The sequence below is a fragment of the Macrosteles quadrilineatus genome, unplaced genomic scaffold (assembly GCF_028750875.1).
Source record: "Macrosteles quadrilineatus isolate MER2022 unplaced genomic scaffold, UCM_ALF_1.0 Scaffold_9__3_contigs__length_116548681, whole genome shotgun sequence".
In the NCBI taxonomy this organism is placed as follows: domain Eukaryota; kingdom Metazoa; phylum Arthropoda; class Insecta; order Hemiptera; family Cicadellidae; genus Macrosteles; species Macrosteles quadrilineatus.
Window position 1 is genome coordinate 39797211 of NW_026542602.1, and position 23430 is coordinate 39820640.

Sequence of the window (23430 nt, forward strand, 5' to 3'; positions counted from 1 at the left end):
AGGTCCTGTAAAACAGGTACATGTTGAGTTTTATTCTACAATGAGGAGAAATTTAGGAGTAAAAATAGCTTAGGGACTTTCCAGGCTAAGGTGTGTAAAGTATAGAGCTAGATACTACCAAATCCACTATGTATATTTATATTAACAAAAACTACAAGTATGGAGGAAAACCCACTCAAGGGTTTTAAAGTAAACAAATAAATATGTAAATATGTAAATCTAAACAAAGTAAAAATATAGATTGTTACAATCCAAAATTTTTTTAATTATTTATAGAATTTTTGTTTGTTTTAGATAATTTGAGATTCAATGGATGAAAATATAATAGATGTTATGACTATGACATACCATAAAATGAAGAAAGAAAAAAATTTACAGGAAAACCTTCGAAAATTTTTGTTTTTAACCAATATTTTAGCACAAACAAGGAAAGGGTTTTGGAGTGGTTTCTACGATGTAAATCATCCAATCCTTTATCCCATTGATCCTTACTAAAAGTCCGGGAAATCTCAAATAGTTCATAAATGTTTAACTTAAATTCAAAGTCAATAAGTTCTTTAATAATTTTCAATGAATAGATTACCATGAGATAGGGCAGTTTATTACAATTTAAATTTTGTTAATGACTTCAAAACTAAACATACAAAAATTTAATTCTTACACCATTTTGAATTCATAGATAAGGTTTTTATAAATATAAACTTTAACATCTTAATCTTTAGCACTGTTAAACCTAGAGACTTCTTTGATATTACTATAAAGAGTTAGGATTTCAAAGAATAAATATATACAAACATATTGAATTATATTAAATATGTAATGTTTACTCAGGTAAAACTAAACCAACTCATCAATAATTTATGATTTATAAATCTATTAGTTTATTTTTTTTCTAATTCTCCTAGAGGCCTAATAATAGTTACACTTCTTTTAAATTTAAGATATTAATGAAAATTGGATTTAAAATATTTTTAAACTTTGCTAAAAACTTAAAAAATGGCAAATATATTTTAAACACTTAATACTATTAATCATAATACTAATTTGTTTATAATTCAAAACTAAAAATATATATTTCATCTTTTAGTCTCTCCCTCTATACTTTGTTAAATTAGTCAAGTATAAACCACGCCCATATTCTCCTACCATGCCTCTATCCAAATTAGTGGGATGGGTATGTATAAACCATACTCCTATCCTAACCACTACAGAGCAGTGTTCAGACTAGTTCATTGGTAAGTACCCTTTTTATTTTGATCTTACTCATGTTCAAACCTTTATTATTAAAAAAGGAAAAGATAAAATTAAAAAAAAGATACATTAGATCTTTCAAGACTAAGACCAAGTTAATTCATAGAATTATTAAAGAACTTGTTAAAAATATTGAAAATAAAAGTAAATATTTGATTGTTCTTGTAAAAATTAAAACAAGATCTAATCCAAATATAGCTAGAGTTTTTAATATCTTAAATACAAAAGATAATCTTCTACCACAATTATATTGTAAATTTAAATCAGTTCTTCGACTTCTAAGGAATTCAGATATTAAACTAAAAGATCTCAGGAGAATTACACTGAAATTCAAATTTTTCACTTGTATTCACAAATCTTAAGAATCTATAATGGATATCACCTTATTTAAAAAATTACCAATTGAAATTTTCTATATTATATTTCAAATGCTTCCATTTAGGAAAGTAAAATTGATCAAAGATTCGTATTTTTGGTGGTGTTATCTAAAATACAACAACATTATACCCAGACCAAATTTCAGTAATTTCACAACTGCATATTTACAATTTGAACAAATTGAATCTCCAGAATATTTATGTTCAATTAAAGGAAAGCAGCTATTCTTAGGGTTAATGTTCCAATCTAATATAGCCAACACTATTGCAGTGACCATCCCTTTTAAAACTGAACAAATCTTTAAAGTTTTTAAGGTTAATTCTGGGTTTTTAGTAAGATACATAATACTTATTGAAAAAAAAAATATTGTAGAGTATTCAAAAAGAATTGATTTTAAAATTATTTCTTTACATAGAAAATATGTTATCAAAGCTTGTTATAAATGTAAAAAAACATTTTCCAGAAAAATTACCAATCTATCTCAAATGTTTAGAAACAATGTGTTTATTACAACTACTAAAAGATTCTACAATCATTTAGATAAACTAAATGTTGAAGTGTTAGGTGAAAATAGGATTCTTTCAAAAGGAAATAAAGCTATTTCCATCCTCTATCCAAATACAAAAATCTTTTCATTTTCAAAAAATGAGTATATCCTAGAAATGGAAGCAGAATAGAGTAAAATACTTAATAAAGATTCTGTAGCCTACTTTAAGTATATTTTTTCCAATTCACAATATTTATATTTCTCATTTTGTTACAGGTGATGAAGAAGTATGGTCTACTTCTAATAGCCAATTTATACAAGAAATTGGCTTATAAAGGAGTCTTATTCTATCATAAATATAAAATATACACAAATGTTTTTTTTTTATTTCATAATAATTATATTGTCTAAATTTGTTGCAGGTATTAAAGAAGTATCAATTCATAAACTAATGAAATTATAACTGTTATATATTAATTGTATTGATTCTTTTACAGATTGAAGGTGTATATTCTACAGCTGTATAGTTATTAATGCTTGTTATATATTGCATGTTGCATGTTATATACTCTCTATAACAAGCTAATGCTGAGAGGTAGAGATATATTTTTGTATTTTATATTAATATATATTTTTATAGATTATAATTTATAAAAATATTTTCTAATATATTTTTATGTGATATATTTATCACACATTTAAAAATCAAATTTTAAAAGTAAATACATTTTAAATGAAAAAAATATATCTCTATTAAGGCGGGATAATTAAATTATTCAATGATTAAAACTCTTATAATCTATACCACTTATATAAAAATTGGTTAATTTTAACTTCTTTATTAATTACCAATTAGATTTTAAGAGTTTTAATTATATAATCTGAAATTGTATAATTTAGTTATCATGGTCTCAACCCCATATAAATAAATGATTAACATACATCCAAAGTTATATTTCTTAAGCATTAATACTGTATTATTTTGGAGTCAACAGGAACTTCTTTGGGAACCATCAACCTGTTTGATCTTCTCATTTCGATGACTAAAAACTTCTTCTTGTCTTTGCTTCTCTATAGACCACCTAGCTTGTGATTTGTTTAATCAGGGTGAGTTTAGATTTATCTTGGTTATTTTAATTATTTATAGTATTTGTTTAAACCATTTAAATTAAAGTTGACATTTATATGCAGCTAAATTAAATTAAAATTCATTGTTGAAGCCCGAGAAATATTTGGTTTTATATTATATTTATCAGTGTGTTACATGTTTTAGCAAACTGCCATTGTCAAATACTTTATTACAGGAATATGTAGATCTGCTTGAATAATTTTATTCTCACAACACATTACACGACAAACAACATTTACACATGACACGTATGACATAAAAATAAATAGTTTTAGTTTGATAGGCCTTGTAATATGCTGATGATGGTTATTTTTGGAACTAAGAAAGATAATGTAAAACTAGATATTTTATAAATTTTATTATGTTTCTCAAAAATGTTGAAGAACATGTTATATTCCAAAATGGATATGCAAGTCTTGAGTTTGTTAACATTAAGTAAATCTAAGGCCTAAAAGACCTTAAATAATTGCAGTACCCTACGGAATCATATGGGAACATTTTTATGTTATATTGTTCCAATGCTAAGGGTTTATAAAATAGGTATAGGTATATAGATAGTAGAACTAAAAAATTCGTTTGAAACATTTATTCATTCTTTGGTTAAAATTTTACCTGGCTAAAATTTCTCAGTTTAGGACAATATATGTTAGTGATCTAAAAACATTCAATTATTTTAATCAGCTCTATGCTTATCGATTTATTATGTTATATATGTAGTCAATTAAGTCACTACCCTAAACTGTATATCTGGTATTGTGCTCACTCAATCCACTATGAACTCAGAGACTATTTTGCTAATGACACTATAGATTAAATAGCAAAGATTATAGGCTAATAGGACATTTGAATCCTAACTTTCAGCTAAACATATTCTCATTAAATAAAGAGATTCATACACAGAGATTAGGCCTAGGTAGTACAGTGATATTTGAAAAACTATCAAAGACTAAGATCATTGTTACTATTGATTCAGACTTAAAAAAAAAACTACTTAAACCCATTTTCTTGTTTTTGTACATCTCTAATCATTGTGGGTTGTACAGGAAATAGTACTGGACCAGGATGAAGAGAAACCTGCCAAGCTCTACGGATTGTTGATCTCTCCTCGACTGCTACCTACTCAACCCTTGGATTATTTGACTCCAGTTGTCCACTTGTAACCCAGAAGAATTATATCTAGGAACAGACCTGTGGATCTACATTATGACCATGATAAGTCCTAGACCTAACATTTTTTAACAATATTTTTGTTCATATATTGTACATTTAATAGAAACAAATAAATATTCTTATTCTTGTTTAAGCTATTTTCTTTTTCATATTTACTTTTTACTTATTTTTTCCTAAAAAAAATGAACTTTCACATGAATACAGTGTTTGGGCTATTTCAAGAAAACTATAATAATTTTTCTATTATCTTTGCTATAGACAAGGTGTTGTAAATAAAAAGTTTCACTTAACAGCTGTTTACTTTCATATCAGCATAGTTTCATTTCACATCAGCATAGTTTTTTTCCTATCCACACAGGTAACGGACCAATGAGGTTCAAGTATTGAGAGAAAAGAATTAAAATTGTAATGCTTTGAACCACTTTGAACACCAACTAATCAGCTAATCAGTTGACCAATTTAATTGTTGATCCGACTAATGATACTTGCATAAAATTATGACACTAGCCTGAATCATATACTAATAACTTAAACATCTTATTAGGATACTTATTGACAGTTCCATTTTGAATAATAAAATAAACATGTTTGCTATGAGTCCATCTAACTAAATTTACAATTGAAGTTATGTTTGGAGGCTTGTTCTAGGCTTACTTGGGAAACATTATGTAATATTATAGTAACCCCTATATCAGCTATGAATTAGTTTGTTAATTAGTATATGATTTAAAAATGTATGTTTTCTTTTCTGAGTTTGTTTAGCTCTTCTACCTGATTGATTTTTATAATTGAGGTCTTAAATTACAGTATACACAGATTTCAAACTAAGCATCGGCATATATATCTACAGTCTCACTTGGCTTATACAGCTTATACATAAACAAAATTTGCTCCCCATGTATTTCTTAAGACTTTTTAGTTGTATAGGCTATGTTATAGAATATTGAAAAAAATATTTTACTGTGAAACTTTTCAAATTTATGTAAAATAATTAACGATTCAAGATTAAATAGAAAACTTCTGATTTGTTTTCATTTCAAAACATATGTTCAAGATTTATTTCACACTTTCTTTATAAATTTACTAACATTTTAAATTTGGGATTTATTAAAGTCTTTAGTCAATAATTTGTATAAAGTGAAATAACCTCAATGACTAGTCTTACCAAATAACCTAGGAATAAAGATAGAATATGTTCATATAAGAAATATATTTGTCAATTAAGTAAGTACTATAACAAGCTCTAATGGGTGAAAAAACAATATTGTTTGGAGGAGATTTGAAGCTTTTCTTTTGCTCTAAACAAAAAAGGTTCAGATAATATAGCCTAGCATGTACAGTGGTAAAGGGAGCATCCATGTATAATAGTAAAACCTAGAGGTAGTTTCTGTTTCTTAAAACTAACTAAAAATATGGATGTCAAAGATGTTGAGCAAAAGACATTTTATGATTTTATGACTGAGTAATAAAACCCTAACCGGTTGCAAAATAAGTAGAGATCAGCCAATGATTAGGCATATTATAATAGAATATGTAAAGTCAATCACACCTTTAGGAGGAATACCACCATGTAAACTTACAGTAGTTTTTTTATTGATCAGAAACAAATCTAGGGTTAAGTTTGTTCAATAGAATACCTTTACTTTACACTAATTTTGTTAAATCTTAACAAAAGGAGTATAAACTTAGTAATGATAACTGGAATAATCTAGTGGTTTTGATTAAGAAATAAGCTTATCTCAAAAACACCTATATTTGCCTTTTAATATTTATCAGGGAAGTTTTTATTTAACCTCATTAACCTCTTGAATCTTACGGGTGCGTATACACATCCATGTGCAGTTTGAATTTGTCGTGCTAGGACTTATGTTTCTATAAGCCACTAGTTTATATATTAATCTATATATAAAGCTCAAATACCACTGATTCCTTCACTCACTCATCATGAAATCTCAGAAACCATAAGACCTATAGAAACCTGAAACTTGGCAGGCATCTTCCTTTTGAGTAGTAGACACTCACTAAAAAAGGATTTTATCCTCCGACCTGTGGGCTCTGCCCCAATGGTTCTGGAGTTTCCCATGTTAAATGAATCTTAACAGCTGTTTTAATTAAACAAGTTGGTTCTATTCTATGATGTTCAATAGCATTAAAGTTACAAAGATTACCAATAGGTGGCAGCACTATTATTTCTTTTACATTTATAACAATAGCTAATTTGCACCCAAAAGGTGAATGAGTGTAGCAAACAAACTTCAACCTGGAGCAAGTTAGTGTAGTGAATGAGTTTACCTGAAGGTAAGTGAGTATAGTGAACGAGCTCCAACCTAAAGGTGAATGAGAATTTCAATCAGGACATGATTGAGCCATGCAAATGAGATCATCTTGAAAATTAAGAAGTTAAATGGGGCAAAGCCCATGGGTTACAGGAAAAGCAGTACTTCAAGCCACCAATCAGAGAGCAGCATTTTATCCTCACCTCTCTCCCTAGGCCACACCTCCTAGCCAATCAGAGAGTACCCCTCCCCTAGGCCACGGCCCCAGCTAATAATTAGAGATCACCCCTCCCCCTAGGCAGCCATGCCTCCTGGTGTCCTATGTTGTCTAAATTTATTTTCGTGCCAAGTTGCATAACCTTACATATTCTATACGTAGGTTCCCGTCAACTTATATAACCTCTGTAATAATCAACTCTTGCTAAATGAAATAACCTCTACTGAGTGATATACCCTGGATAATTATACACATTGTTTGGTTTACAATATGTTTTAATGTTACTATATATACATCTACAATTTATATTTACATGCTTCTAAAAATATTTAGAAACATTACAAATTTTCTTCTTCTTCATCATCATCATGGTTCTGTAACAAAACAAGGAAGTGTTAATAGTGTGTATCTTGCTTGCTGATTTGTTGTAATAAGTTTGTACCTGTTCATGAATAGGTGATCTGTCGTGTGATTGGTCAATGTTTCTATTTAAACTTTTTAGTACTTATTTTCTTTCACTTTGGTTTTGCATGTAATATATTGATGCCGATTTTTGTGTCAAAATTGTTGGTGACTGGTAAGTTGTAAAACAACAGGAGAGGGCTCAAAATAAAGGTCTCCTGTAACAGCGAAAAAAAACAGCAAAATTCTCAAAATGTGGATACAAAATTAGATATAACATAAAATATTCTCCATAAGAATAACATTAGAAGGCATTTGCTGCTGATTTTAGTTTACTTTAATACAGCTGATTGTGATTTTATCATTAAACAAGTAAGCAATATATTACATTTATTTGGATTACTTATTTGCCAGTAAATTCTGCAATATACTATATACTTGTATAAAATCAGGAATAATGTTATCTAAGACTTTTTAGTTACAGATTAAAAGGTTAAAGGTTAGAATTTGCAAACAAGTAAGCAATATATTACATTTATTTGGATTACTTATTTGCCAGTAAATTCTGCAATATACTTGTATAAAATCAGGAATAATGTTATCTAAAACTTTTTAGTTACAGATTAGAAGGTTGAAGGTTATAATTTGCAATTAGCAACCTCATGTATATTTAAGTATGATAAATAGTAGAATCATAGGTGATGACATAAATCAAAAAATTTGAATTTAAAATACTAAAAAATATCAAAGTTTTTTATTCTATTTGAAGGTTATTGCTGTGTTGAAAATTCTGTTTAACATGAAATAACCACATTGACCAAATAATAAATCATTCAAATAAGATTAAATAGAAAACTTCTCCTTTATTTTGATTTCAAAACATATATATTAAAGATATATTCTACACTTTTTTTAATTTACAGTACTAACATTTATATTTGAGATTTATTGTAGTGTTTCAATATTTTGTATGAAGTAGAATAACCTCATTGGCCACTCTTAGAAAATAATCTAGAAATAAATATGAAATAGTTTTGTATAGGTATTTGTTCATTAAGTAAGTAATATTGCAAGTTCAAATGTACCATATATAATAGTAAAACCTAGAGGTAGTTTATGTTTCTTAAAACTAACCATAAATGTGATTGTTTTTGATAACTAGGTAATGGAACCCTAACCAGACATGAAATAGTTTGTAATCAGGTATTGATTAGGCTATTTTTTTAATAGAATATGTAAAGTCAAATGCACCCTTAGGAGGAATACTACCACATAAACTTACACTAGGCTAATAGTAGTTGTTTTAAATATTGATTGGAAACAAATATAGGTTAAGTTGGTCAATGGGATGCCTTTACTTTACACTAATTTTGTTAAACCTTTACAAAAAGAGTATAAACTTAGAAATAATAACTAGGTTGATGTGCTAATTTAGTAGTTTTGACCAAGAACTAAGCTTATCTTAACACATCTTTATTTGCCTTTTTATATTTTACAAAGACAGTTTTTAATATTTCAATCAGAGAAGCCTTATAATTATCATTAACTAAAAGACCCCAAAGCTACCTTAGTAAACCAATATTTATTCACAAACATGTTTGTTGTCTTAATAGAGTTAAGGAGCCTCTGAAGTCATTTAGATCAGTTATTGTAAATAACATTAACAAAAACAAACAAAAACAATCAAAAAACTGTTTTTTACATGCAAAAGATAGATTGTACTTGGATATCCATCCTGATACACATAATTTGATTCTGAGTTTTGTTTAGATTTTACAATAATTTGTTTTACATTTGTACTTTTTAGGTACTTATGTCCCTATAAACCACTAGTTAAATGTGATTTTCTTTTCTGGGTTCATTTGATATTTAATGAAGTTTGATAGTGAAGGTCAATAAATGAAACACTGATGGCTCTGTTTAATATTGTGGATGCCTCTGCAAACATCACCTAGTGATAATATTCTATTTTTGTATAAATAACATAAAACAATAATAATTTACTTGTAGTCCATACTATTTAAATTATTCTCCTAAACCTTTTTTAATAGTGTGGAAGGTTTCCAAAAAAGATTATAAGTTGGATGGTGTAAAAGATATAGAAAGGCAATGTTCACATCATATTACTATGGTGGTTGTTTCCAGCATTTCTAATCTAAGTTTATTAGTCTTGTTAACTTCCATGACCCATTCAATTGTCTAGGCTCTCAACAGTCTCAATGGTCAGTTTTCATAACATAACAATTCTTCAGAGAAATATTATTTGTAACTTTATTCATTTTGTTCATCAATAATATTTCTATTAACATTTAGAAAAATAATTTCCATTTTTATATACTTAAATTTAAAATAAAGCTACATATAAATATCCCTAGAGCTTCTACAACCATTCATTACAATGTCAGATTCTGTTGATACTCTACAGAGGTTAAACTTATTCTTTGTAGACAATTTACCTAGTGATGAAGAATTTAGTAAAATTGAAGATGTTTTAGATAAATATGATCATGATGTTATTCAAAGTATTTTAGAAAAATCAGATATTGAAGAGGTACTTGGAAAATTAATTTATATCAAACATAATATAAATGTTAAATGTATTAATATTGAAAATGCATATGAAATAACATATGCACATGCTCTATTATTACTCAATAAATTTCCTCGAGCAGAGATAAATCTGTTTCTAACAGAACATTCTAAAGATTTACTTGAATTAAAAGCCCCAAGTATAATTGACACTCACTACAACCTTTTAACAATAGAAGACTGGAGAATTGATCAACCTACAACATCTAAAAAAAGAAAGTTTGAAGAAATTAGTGAAGTGAATGCTAAAGATTTACTTGAAGAATTTAAAAAAGAAATAGAATCATTTGATAATTTTCAAGATTCACCATACATTTGATTTGAGTGTATATAAATATGCTATTGATATCTAAACTGTTCATATGAAGAAGACAAAGAAGAATATAGAAGGTTTTATTTCAGAAAAAGTTAAAGAAACCATAGAAAACTATGTAATTGCATTTCATTTGAATAATAAAGATTTCAAATGTTTAGGCTGTTTAAGAATAGATAATGATATTCAAAATATGTTTAATTTGGAAAATAATAAAATATATGATATTTATTTAAAACTAAATAGACCAATATCTGATTGCACTACTCGTCTTGTATTAACTCGAATAACAAATGAAAAATATAGTAATTAAATTTTCATAAATAAACCTATTTAATGCAATGTTTGTCATTATAAGTTTTATTTTTAATCATGCCATTACTATGTGAAGTGTGTGGAATTCTTTATGATCCTATACTAGATATACAGCATGAACATGACTCTACATTTGAAAACCATTTTATAGAAGTTGAATCAGCAGCAAAATGTAGACTTGTTACTCTAAAAGCTGGCAATCCAAATGGTTTTGTTTGTATTAAAACTTATATGGAGTGGTTGAGAGATAATGTAATTTATCAACTAAAACACTATCAACAAATTCATGGAAGTATAAAATACAACATGTTGTTGGAATGTAAGTTTTCAAAATCTGAAGATGAGTTACAAATAAAGAGTTTTAAAACTCAAAACCTTACAGTTTTCAGTTTAACTGATATAAATCAACAATATACAAATAATATAGAAAAATTATTACTTGAAAAATCAAATTTAGAACTACGTGGATCAGGTTGGGCCATTTATACAATAGTTAAACTTGAACTTCGCATAAACAGATATGAACCAGTTTGGGGATCACACTGTTACAAAAGAATTAAACTACCCTCTTTCATAAATGGTAAGAAATCTCTTGTAAATCCTTTTCGTACAAGTAGTATGAAAACTAAATGTTGTAGTAACAACATTTGCTTTAAAATAGCCATAATGGGTAAATTATTAGCAGATTATAAAAAGGATTACCATAATATTTCAAATTACTTCAAATATGTATCTATAAATAATCATTATAAATGGTGTATTTCCTTTCCTGTTAAACTTGACGAGATACAAGTATTTGAAAGTACAAATAATATTTCAATTAATGTCTACACACTAGACAGTAAGAATAAAAAAATAATTCCCCTAAAAGTGACACCACAAAGAAAACATGATCATCGAGACATACTATTGTACAGTAACCATTACATGTGGATAAGAAATTTTGAAGCATTCATAGGTAAACAATTAGTGAAAACATCATCTAGACTGTACATTTGTAGGCAGTGTTTCAAACATTTCTACAAGAAACTCCATCTTCTGAATCATGAAATCGTCTGTATAACAACTCCCTCAGATCCAATTGTCACATTACCAAAAACTGGTACTAAACTGTTCTTTAAAAATTACCACAAACAGTTGAAGATACCCTTTGTCATTTACTGTGACATAAAAACTGAGTTAGTCAAAGAGGATACCTGTGAACCAAATCCAAATACATCATTCACTCATCGTATAGGGACATATTCAATAGTTAGTCTCACATACAACATCATAGATGAATCAAGTAAAATAATACGTACACTTACCTTTCCAGACATATCCACATTTATGATATCATTAGAAAGTGAATGTGAATCAATAGGAAGGATATATAAAAGAAATATCCCTCCCAACTGTTATCCACCCAAACCACAAATCAATGACACCTGTCACATCTGTGGTTATATTCTTGACAATGACTATGTGCTTGACCATAATCATATAAATGGACAAGTAAGAGGTTACACCCATTCAACGTGTAACTTTAACTATCGTCTACCATACTTTGTTCCTATAATAATTAAAGATTTTGGAATAGAACTGTTAAACTACTTCACCAGTGTCAATGCAAACATAAAATTCATCCCATTCAAGGGACAGGTAGAAAAGTTCTTGTGCATATCCAAAAAAATCAAAAACACGACAATGAAGTTTTTAGATTTCTTCCAATTCATCCCCGATGATATACCATTCCAGAAACTAGAAACTATACGATTAATCTGTTTAGAACACTATAATCTTGATATCTTCCACTACCTGACAATAGGTTCTTACTGTTTTGACATCATGCTCAAAGTCACTAAAGTCCAAATAGAACTTTTACATGACATAGAGATGTATAAAATGATAATGAAAGGAATAAGAGGTGGATATACATCTGCAATTAAAAGCTATACAAAATCAAACCACCACACTCTTCCAAACTATAATGCCTCAGATCCAGATTCATTTATATACTTTTATGATATAATAGGTCTATATGCCACTATAATGTCAACAGAACCACTTCCACTTGACAATTTCAAATGGATTTCACCATCAACATTTAACATATACAACACCATCACCAATAATAATAATGGTACAGGTTATATTCTAGAAGTTGATTTAAAATACCCTTACAATACCAATCACATAGACTATCCATTGTGCCCTTACCACGATGAAAAAACAGGTACATTAATATCTTCTTTTAAAGATAGAAAACATTATGTGATTCATTACAAGACCTTAGAACAAGCTCTGTCAATGGGCATGATACTAGAGAAAGTCCATAGAGTAATTTCATTTAACCAATCATGTTGGTTAAAACCCTACATAGACATAAACACCCAATTACGAACAACCTACTCACATGACAAAACCCTCTCAAATTTCTTTAAACTACAATCAAACTTAATCTATGGCAAGTCAATAGAAAAGGTTACTGAAAACCTAAACAAATACTTCCTCTACAACAACACTAAGAAACTCATGTACTTAATAAAACAACCCACGTTCATAGACAGACTAATTCTAAATGAAAACAATTATATAATATTCATGAAAAAGAAAAAGGTCCAGTGTAAGAAACCCATACCTGTAGGATTTTCAATACTAGATCTAAGTAAGAGATACATGTACCACATGTATTACAATAACTTGAAAAAGTACTTCCCACCGTTCAATTTAATATACACAGACAACGATTCATTTGCAATACAAGTATTCACTACTGATACTACTTCATTTACAAAAGATCAACCTTTCATTTCTAATACTCTCTTAGGTAAATTCAAAGATACATCTCCTAATAATCCCATTCTAGAATTTGTAACAGTAAGAAGTAAAACATACGGGTACAGGACATTGAAAGATACCATACCACGACTAAAGAATTTACCCAAATCTTTTAATTTTACAAACTATAAAAACATACTACTATCCATTAAAATGTACAACACATATAACAGAGTAATTGATAATAAACTATACCAAGTAATACAGAATAAAGCAGTAATAAAACACACACACACACACACACCCAAATACACACCCAAATACACACACCAATACACACACACATAACACAATGACGTCATCATGAACACCCTCCATCAACACCCTCTCACTCTCACTCTCTCTCTCTCAATCACTATCACTCCTCTATCTCCCACTCTCTCTCACTCTCTCTCACTCTCTCAATACCCATATTCCTCCCCCATTTTCTCTTTCACTCTCTCTCTCTCTCTTTTCAATACCCCTCTTCCTCCCCCATTTTCTCTTTCACTCTCTCTCTCACTCACTCACAACCCCAAACATTCTCTATCCCTTTCTCTTTCATTACCCTCTTCATCATCCATTTTCTCTTTCTCTTTCATTCTCTCATTCTATTACAATAACAAAACCCACCCCTCAACTTTCAATCACATGTACCCCTCCAATCACACATACATGAAAATTTTCAATTACATTTCAATTCTCCATAAAATCATCTCCTACCATAACTACTCCTACTCAAGCTGTGCTGGTTTTATTGTAATAGTGGTGGCTTATTTCTCCTTATATACTTTAAAATTACATCGAATATTTAGATTCATCAACATTAGTTCTACAATTCGTGTAGGGGTGTAATTCTGTTCTGTATTGTCTACATCCCGTCAATAATATATAAACAATTCCGTATATCGTTCTAAAAACACACGATACCTTACAAACATAACCTTATACATATTTTGTAAATACTTCTCGTATATTTAGTCAATGAAGTATCTACTTGAAGAGCATCTTACAAGACAGGTTTCCACTAAACTTTGGGCTTATCCGTGTGTTTAATCCGTTACCCATATTGACTCAACGTCGCTTCTGGAGTTTACGATTGGTAGTCTTGGTTTATTCCTTTAATCCCCAACTCCTCTTCGTTTACGACCTCCAGATCTTGACCTGATCGGCGACCCTTGGCTTAGAGAGGACACCGTCTCCGGTATGTTCGGTGTGGGCGCGAGGAGTCACCTAAGGATTAGGATTATTTCTATGTCGCACTGTGTTTAACTTTGATGTTTTTGACATAAATCCATTGTTGTAATAGAGATTCTGCGGTTGTATTGAGTTAAACCAGCAAACCTATGGTATTCTACATAAGTTTGGAGGCAATTCATTCAAGACAACTATCCCAAGTAGTTCCAAGCATACAAACTAAAAAAAAAACTCTTAGAACTAAATTCGAGCATTTTCAACACCACCGTTGTTTTAAAAGAATATAAAAGAGATGGGTGATAACTTTTTGTGCTTATTAGGGCTAGTGGGATTTAGAGATTTTTTCCGGACTGTGATACGTATCTAGATTGTCAAACAGGATCTTGCATTCAGACCTCGAAAACCCCAAGGGTCATTATCCATTTAGCCATGGATCATCATTAAGTATGTTATAATCACCACCGTTGCACATGTGAGATAATAGGTCTTCCTATATGATAAAAAAGTATCGTAAAAAAAAGTATTATACTAAATACATTATAATAGTCTAATATTTTTTCCACATAACCATTTTTTTGGCAGACATTATTTCCACATAACCAATGCACAATATCCACCAAAGCTTATGTCCACATCTGATTTCTGGCAAATAAGCGTACGTCAACCATTTAACCAAGACAACTTGAAAGGACTAATGTGGACTAAGGACTATAAGGAGTAATGTGAACTATAGCATTTTTATGACCCATAAAATATTATAGTACCACAAATTAAAGCAGAAAATCAAAGTTTGATGGCACCGCAACCTTTGATTTTCTCTTACTTCCGTGTTCTGATTTTGAAAATAATTGGCTATAGCTGGCCAATATGGGATGTCTGCCCCAGTATCAAAAATTCAATGGTGACAATGCGTCACACAAATGCACCCATTTACTTCCCAGCTTTAAAGCTAACACAGACCCGATACATATAAAGGACACGTTTTACACTATTTAACCTCGGTAACTCCTCGGCTCCCGTGTCTCGGGTTGCTGCGCGTGTTTCACGCTCCGACACGCCCGACACGACACGCACCTCACACCTCCAAGATTTCCTCTCACTCTCACCCCCTCCACCAACTCCACCCCCTCACCATCATCCCCGTGGAGGCTAAACGGGTTAAACGGGTCTCATTCATAATTTACCACCTGTTTTTTGTCATGGAGGACAAAAGAAGTTATTTCCTTCAAGAATTTGAATATTTTTTCAGAAGATCCTGTTTGTAAGTTAAATACATCGAACCTTCGTAAGAGGTGTGTGTGTAGAGTACCTACTTAATTGGAAAACGAAACAATCTATCATTAATTCTGAATTTGTTTCTCTAACCTTGTGTGAAAACGAAAACGAACTTGTAGCGTTTGAGATGGTTAAGTTTGTGTTATTTAGTTATTTCCCTCTGATCATGAGTCAACTCACACTCTTGTTAAGATTATTTGACATTTTTTATAGACTGATTGATATAATTATTTAGAAATAGGTTTTAAGAACATGGTTCCTCGAAGGAAATTTGTTTTAACAAATCTCCTTGAGGAACCGTGTTTAGTACCCCTACGGTGTTGCACATTCGTGATCATTTCGTCATTTGTGGGGGTTGCTTTGGTTAAAAGGACATTCCAATCATTTGATTCATTGTATTGCCTTGTTTCATTTCAAATATATGTCTAGTTGAATTATTCTCTCCTGACTAAAGAAATTGCAAATTTTTCACTTACAAAACTACACAAGTCACATGAATCCATTCTACTTTCGCCCTGTTTTCATATTTAGCGTGATACAGAAACCACGTCGCTGTACGAATCAAGTACTGTACCTTCACCAGAGGTCTACATCGCAGGGTCTTACATATATTCCATTACATTCTTATTTTAAACAATATAGCCTAAGGATGTATCTATCAATACTTAGGAGGCAGTCCCCTATGGAATGTCCGTATTCGGAACCTGGTGTTAGATTGTGTGTGTGTGCGTGTGTGTGTGTGTGTGTAAATGTGTGGGTGTGGAAGAGGAGGTACCGCTTGACTGGGTCTCGTAAAAAAACTTTAAAACATAAAAGACCGATTGCCGAGATGTAACTCTACCCGCACTTGTGGGGCTTCGCGCTAAATGGTTCCAACTAGGAGAAAAGAGCCGCCGACACCGCCATGTACTTGTAATTCTTAATTAGTGTTCATTTCATTCTGAGTTTTTTTACCAACTCGAGTGTATCCAATACTAAATTGTACTTGGAGTCCAATTTGTAACTGTTAATGCTAGTAGATTGTTGTAAGGGTGTTAGCTTTTAAGCGAAAGTTTTCTAAGCTTCTCAAAATGTTGTGGTACAAAATTTTGCGGGTTTGCCTGTGCCTCTTTGTAGGCTACAAAAGTCCAAAGTATGGGGATGTATCGTGTTTTGGGGGTGTTTTAGAAGAGATACGATGTGTAACGAGTTTCATTTTGTATTAATTTGTTGATTTTATTCCTTACTTAACCTCGTATAAATGATAGTTCAGCTATTTTTCTGACAGTTCTGACCAGTTGTTCAGACCAGAAAAGCTGTTTGCTTTTCAAACTGTCACTGTTTAAATTTACGTTTTGGGTCATATACGATTTAGTTCATTACTATCTCAATTTTTTTGAGAAATATATATTAAAAACAGATTTCAAACATTTTCTGGTGTTTTTAACGTTGAAAGAAAATGACTCAAGTAAAATGTTACCATACGACACCGAATTAGTTTAAAAATATTCTATTTCAAACAACAAAAAACCTAGAATCTAAACCCACTTGTTAAATTTTTATAAACAACTTTTAAAAATATTACCAGAGAGTTAAATATTATAACCATTCCCAACGTAAGTATAAAGACACCAACTTGGACCGTTTTACCGTTTAATTATCCCCAATCCCGGGACTCGGTAATTCTCAATTCCCGTAACTGTAAAGCCAGTTGCCTCGTAACACGGTCGGTTTGTCGAAAGCTGCTCAGCTGGGATTATTGGATAACATCTCTCCTCCAATTTGTTAGTTTCTACTTTACGCTCGTGGCCCAAAACAGCTGATCGCTTAACAGCTGATCACAGATACATGGTAATGCGTTGACTAGGAACCGATCGAATTAGTCGATAGATCGACTATCGATGTTTACTCAGCGTTGACATCGGTTTGGTAAACATCTGCTTGGAAATGACTGGTTTACATGTGTTTTGAAAGTTAAATTTTGGTGTTCTATGTGTTGTATGTGTGGATTGGGAACCGTTGGAATTTAAATAGCTGTATGAATTAAAGAGTTTCTTTGATAATTTAGTTGAAAGTTATTGGTACCGGTATATATTGGGACGATCTGGTGTGTTCCAAATTTTAAATTTGACATAGTTTGTTGTTAATTTAAGTAAGTTGTTTGTTAAGGTTAAGGATTTTTATAAATAGCTAACGGATTTCACTTTGTTTGTAACTTAGTGTACGTTGGACCCATGAGACACCCCCCCCCCTTCCCATACAATATACTAATTATAGTGGAGTCTTTTGGAGAATATGTAAACTATTGTATTTTGCTTGGTAATGGATAACTTTTGAAGCGAAGGTATTGCATTTTGACTATCAAATCGCAGAATGACAGAATTACCATTAATTTAGTATGTTGAATGAATCATTGTTGTACACTTTATGGCTATAGAAAAATTGAAAAAAAACGACAGGTCTATATTGGAATTTCATAGATTATTCTTGTAAAGAATAAGTTAACTGTTTTAGTATTCTTGTTTATGGACATATTTTTATCAAATTCGGCAGATTTATTTATTTTACATTAAGCTATTAACATTTCACTAAAAACACACGTGTTATTACCTTCCCTGTAGCAGTAAACCTAAATACTCGTTAAATATAATGTATAATATTTTTATATTTTAGAAATATTTCAGTGAAAATAAAATCTGGCAAATTAAAATTCGCTTAGTACGCAGGTTTACTGCGGCTACAAAAGTATTTGAAACAATTGTTTTGAAATTCTAATCCCTGATACAAAAATGGTGTGTAACAGCTGTTATTTTATATTGAATTGTTTATTTCCTGTTTTATCAATTGGTGTAATATTATTCATAGGAATGGTTGTATTAATAGTCAAAGGTAATGTGTTGGGTAGAAACTGGTTGGATTAGGCGATAGATTGAGATACGAATAACTATCGACGATTGCCTAGTGTTGACATTGTTTTGGTAAACATCAGCTTGGAGATGACTGGTTTACACATGTTTCGAAAGTTAAATTTGTGTTAATTGTGTGTGTGGACAAGAAGCCATCGGAATTTAAATAGCTGAATTGTTTAGTAGAAGATTCTATTTGTAATTTGTATGTAGAACGATCTGGAAAGTTTCCAAAACGGAAATGATAACGAATTGATATTGTTTGTTTATAATTCAAGGAAAGTGCTTATAGGGTTCGATTTCACCTCATGAATACCTTACGAAATTCTAGTTTTGTGATAGCATACGTTTTGTTCAGGGTAGTGCTGAAATTTGAGATAATTGATTTACATATCATGTACCGGGTATGGGTTTTTGTATCAAATCTTACTTAATGTACATTTTATGAAAATATTAGCTTGATTTTAAAACATTATACATGCAGCCTCAAGAATGATTTTTAAAATTATGATATTTTTTTATATACCTAAGTTTTGTTAAATTTTACCATGATACAGTATTGGAACAGATATTTACACTCCGGATCGTCAATAGCTTTTAGATTTTGATGGTTTTCAAACTGTTATATATTTTTTTGTCACTAACATTATTTGTCTTTACTTTGTAGTATCATATATAGACTGTCAGCCGTGCTGCGGTTACTGTGGGTTCTGGCGCACGGCGCTCCCAGCGGTGTGCGCCAGAACCTATGGTAACCGCAGCACGGCTGACAGTCTATATTTAATTTTCTTTCTATGGTAGTATCCACGGAACAACTAACTGCTGATTCGGAAGTTTAAACTACCATCATACGTTTTTTTCATAGATGTATTTTATTTGTCTTAACAGAAAGTCGTACGGAATTTTTGCAGTAAATGCAATTTTTGTGGTACAACACCAGCTTTTTAGCCGACAAAACCACGAATTAAAAAAAATATAATAAAGAATAATCGTACTAATGAAGTTTCTACATTGACTTCCATCCTAAATAACTTACTAAATATAACAAGTAAACATCCTGTCTATTTTCATGCTTATTAAGATTAATGCTGGGTCGTTGAGTCATCATAAATGCCTTCATCCCCCAACTAATACAACCCTAGTCATAAATAACGCTTCCATCCCTCCAGCCAATTGTTGCAATAAAAACTGTCTTGTTTATATCCCGTTATAGGGTGCGTTATTTCAGGATGCAAGATACATTTAGGTGTCATGTTTAAAGTGTTCTGAATTGGAGACTGACAAAAAATTATGCATTCAATAGTGATTAAATTATCTTATTGAAGACGAATGAAAGGATAAAATTTCATTTTAGCCGAATAGATAATGTATGGTAGTTAAAACTGCATAGGCCTATAGTTTTGTAGTACCCGCAACTACAGGTACACAATGTGTATCAGGAAAAATAGCTATCACACTACTACTTGCTTTGCAGAATTAATGTGGTTGAGGTGAATTTTCGTGATTTTTTTGCTGAAAACTCCATTGATACTCATACATCACAAATTACAAGTAACTCTAAATTAGAATAAACTACAGAATAACCTTCGTTCCAACAATAATCCTTAAAACCTTAGTCCGTAAATCCACCGTAAATCCGTACAAATCACAGAGTGCGATATTTATGATGGTGTGACAATGTGTGAAAAAGATTTTTTTTAATGTTCTAATACTGACAAAATTTAATAATCACAGAATCAAACAATTGCATGGCTAAAACACATTTAAGCAATCTTGAAAAAGAACCAATTCTCGTATGAACTAATACAATTTTGAGTACATACGTAGGCATAAATAGTATTTTCGCAAGGCTATGACACTTAATATAGTACAATGTAGTGTGTTCATAAATCCAATTTAGTAGGCGAAATTTTGCAAATTACTTAATACCACGTATACTAGTTAAGACCCGGTATGGATCATGAACATAAACAAATTAAGTTTTTGACCCTAAAGTAAACATTATATAGCCATAGATGAAGTAATATAATACTTCATCTATGATATAACGGTGATTAAATGTAACTGTCTCAATGATATGTTAAAGCTATTAGTAAAGGATTCGGGCAAAAAAGTCATTTGTTTATGTTTATGATCCATACCGGTATTTTTCTAGTAATCGTACGCATCGCGTTTGATAATCGTTTACAAATCATCGATTACTATGGTCGGCACTGGACAATCGTATCACAAACAATTTAGCAATCGTGTAAAATAACCAATTCATGGATGAACATTACTAAATTTCTAAGTATATTTTCCGTCAAAATTCAATGAATATCTTACAAAGGAGTCCCCCCAAAGTAACCTACGGGACAGTTTATAACATTTGACGGCGGGGTGCGGCAATCTGTAGGGTGCTATTTATTAGAGGGGTGCGTCGGTATTTGTTCATGATTCATCCCCAAGCCCCTTACCATAGGTTTGTTGTGGAGATTATTTTTCTTTCGCTAAGAGTTGGTAACTATATTATTGCTTAGTTGTCCGTGAAATGAGTTGATTTAATACAGTTTGTAGAGACGTTTTTATATGGAAGTTTGCATGTTTTCCACAGTCCCTTCTGGTAACTAGATTATTGCTTGGTTGCCTATGACATTATTTGCTATAGCCTAATACGTTGAGACGGTTTTATTTAGAAGTTAGTCTTTGTGTGTTTTTAAAAGTCCCCTATTTTTTTCAATAGTGTCTGTCTGTGTTTCTGTGAGTTTGCTTATATAGACCTTTTTGTTTTCCATGGTTTCTGTGTGGTTCTCATAGTCACTATGTATATATATAGGTATTCTTGTTTACACTAATCACTGTATGTTGGTAAAAACCTTATTTCAAGGTCCTATAATATTGCGTAAATCAATGCTATTAATTTTAGAATATCGCAGCTGGGAAAAAGGATTTAATAACTAGCTTTATAAAATGATTCATAAAAAAAATGAATTTAAAGTGAAAATATTTCCACAGCCTAAAACTACAAATAAAATAATAAAATACGACCACAAACTATATATATTCAATGGAAAATCTATTTGGACTTAATTAAGCATACGAATGCAACATTTTGCAAGAAACAAAACCCATCCGGCTCGAAGGACCAAAATTCAAATCGCTTCTGCGTCCAACGCCAACACCTGCGCAGTAGTAAATCATATCTGAACGACTGCTTTACTACTGGGGAAATCGGATCCGTCAACCACACGAAACAAACAAACGCGATCATAAGCAATAAACAAGTGTGATAGGCAGAAGTAGTTTAGTTTCGCTGTCGTCCGCTAGGCGCGGCCGAGCGCTGTGGGCGATGTACAATATTCGGCTTTTTTAATCTCCGCCACACCTCAGCTGGTCGCTTAAATCACTGTAATCCCTGAGTGAGTTATCCAGCTAGTTTATCGACCAGATTTGCAACAGGTCGTGGGCCAAACCAAATCAGCTGTTTTTAAATCAGCTGTTTTGATAATTTTATTCCGTCTCTCTGTCCCCTCGGTCTTAATTGTTGGCAATTAACCGTGTGGGACACTGTTAATGTCCCATTGTTCCCGTTTGTCACACAATGTTTGTTTGTTGGTTTTCCGGTTTCGTTTCTAGTTTTCGGACGAGTGGGCTTTCGGGTTTAATTTGTGGTATAAATCTCCGAGGGGAAATCGTACTTATGATTTATGTTTTCCTCCGTGTAAATTGGAGGAATCGGGAATGTGTTTGGGCTTGTTATCGCGTATAATTGGGACTCTCCCACCTGTTGGGATTAATGGGGGCCTTTGCCAAATGTGAGGTCAAGGATTGTGTATAATGCGCATTTGCTCCATGAATAACAATCTATGAGAATAACGGGCTTGAGTTAAAAATAGGAAAACTTACTTTTGGATAATCGTGTGACCCTAAGGAACTGTTTTTAAATATAAATCGTGGTCTCAATAAATCAATACTTTCATATCTAATGCTTCACCTTAGACTATCTTTTTGTGAAAAAATAATTTTACATAATAGTTAAAAAATCATATATACAGTACAGCATTAATTTTTTTATTCCATAAAAATAATATACAACTATTTAAAACTTTCTAAAACGATAACATTTTATAATTATGCATTAAGACACTGCAGTTATCAGTAATCATTTCTACAAGAATTAAAACACTCTTTATCGAAACACCGGGAATGGGAAAAGAGCCAAGTTTTCGCCGATGTTCACTCTACTTTTATTTTCCAATAATTATGTTAAAACCACAAGACAAGAGGAAAGTGGAAACGAGGTTTTAAGTAAAGAGTTTTTAATGAAGAAAAACGCACCGAGTGTTTGGAGCAGTGCCACGGAGAGCTTTGCAATTTACGTATTTCTTATTCTTGTTTTCGCGCAGTTTTTGTATCGCAAATTTGCTTATTTGTCTACTAATGGACAGCATAATTCCATTGAAAACAAGCTGTTCCTATTTTAAAATGTTTTTTACTTTGATCCTATTATAAACCCTCGTACATTTAAGGAAGACCTATGGTAAGACTTATGACCTCTAATTAAATTTGAAAATTTGAAAAACACAAAAAAAAACATATTGACTAATAATAAAGCTCACATGATACAGCGTGTTGTCAAAGATATTTTCAACTGTTTGCTGATTTTTTGAAGACTAAGAGCATCACTACTCATTTAGTTTCATTTTTTAGGTTATGTTATCCATATATAAATTCCAAAGTACCCATGAACTTTTGAGAAAACTAAAAG

General features: G+C 31.0%; 1 protein-coding gene and 1 long non-coding RNA gene across 2 annotated transcripts in view; both read left to right on the forward strand.

Annotated features, from left to right (window-relative positions):
* Nucleotides 1–23430, forward strand: part of LOC129002057 (netrin-3-like) — a 267472-nt gene that overhangs the window by 120672 nt on the left and 123370 nt on the right. The window lies entirely within an intron of this gene.
* Nucleotides 2941–4543, forward strand: LOC129002058 (uncharacterized). The gene is made up of 2 exons (XR_008491531.1): nt 2941–3223; nt 4289–4543. It is a non-coding gene; the product is annotated as an uncharacterized LOC129002058 (long non-coding RNA).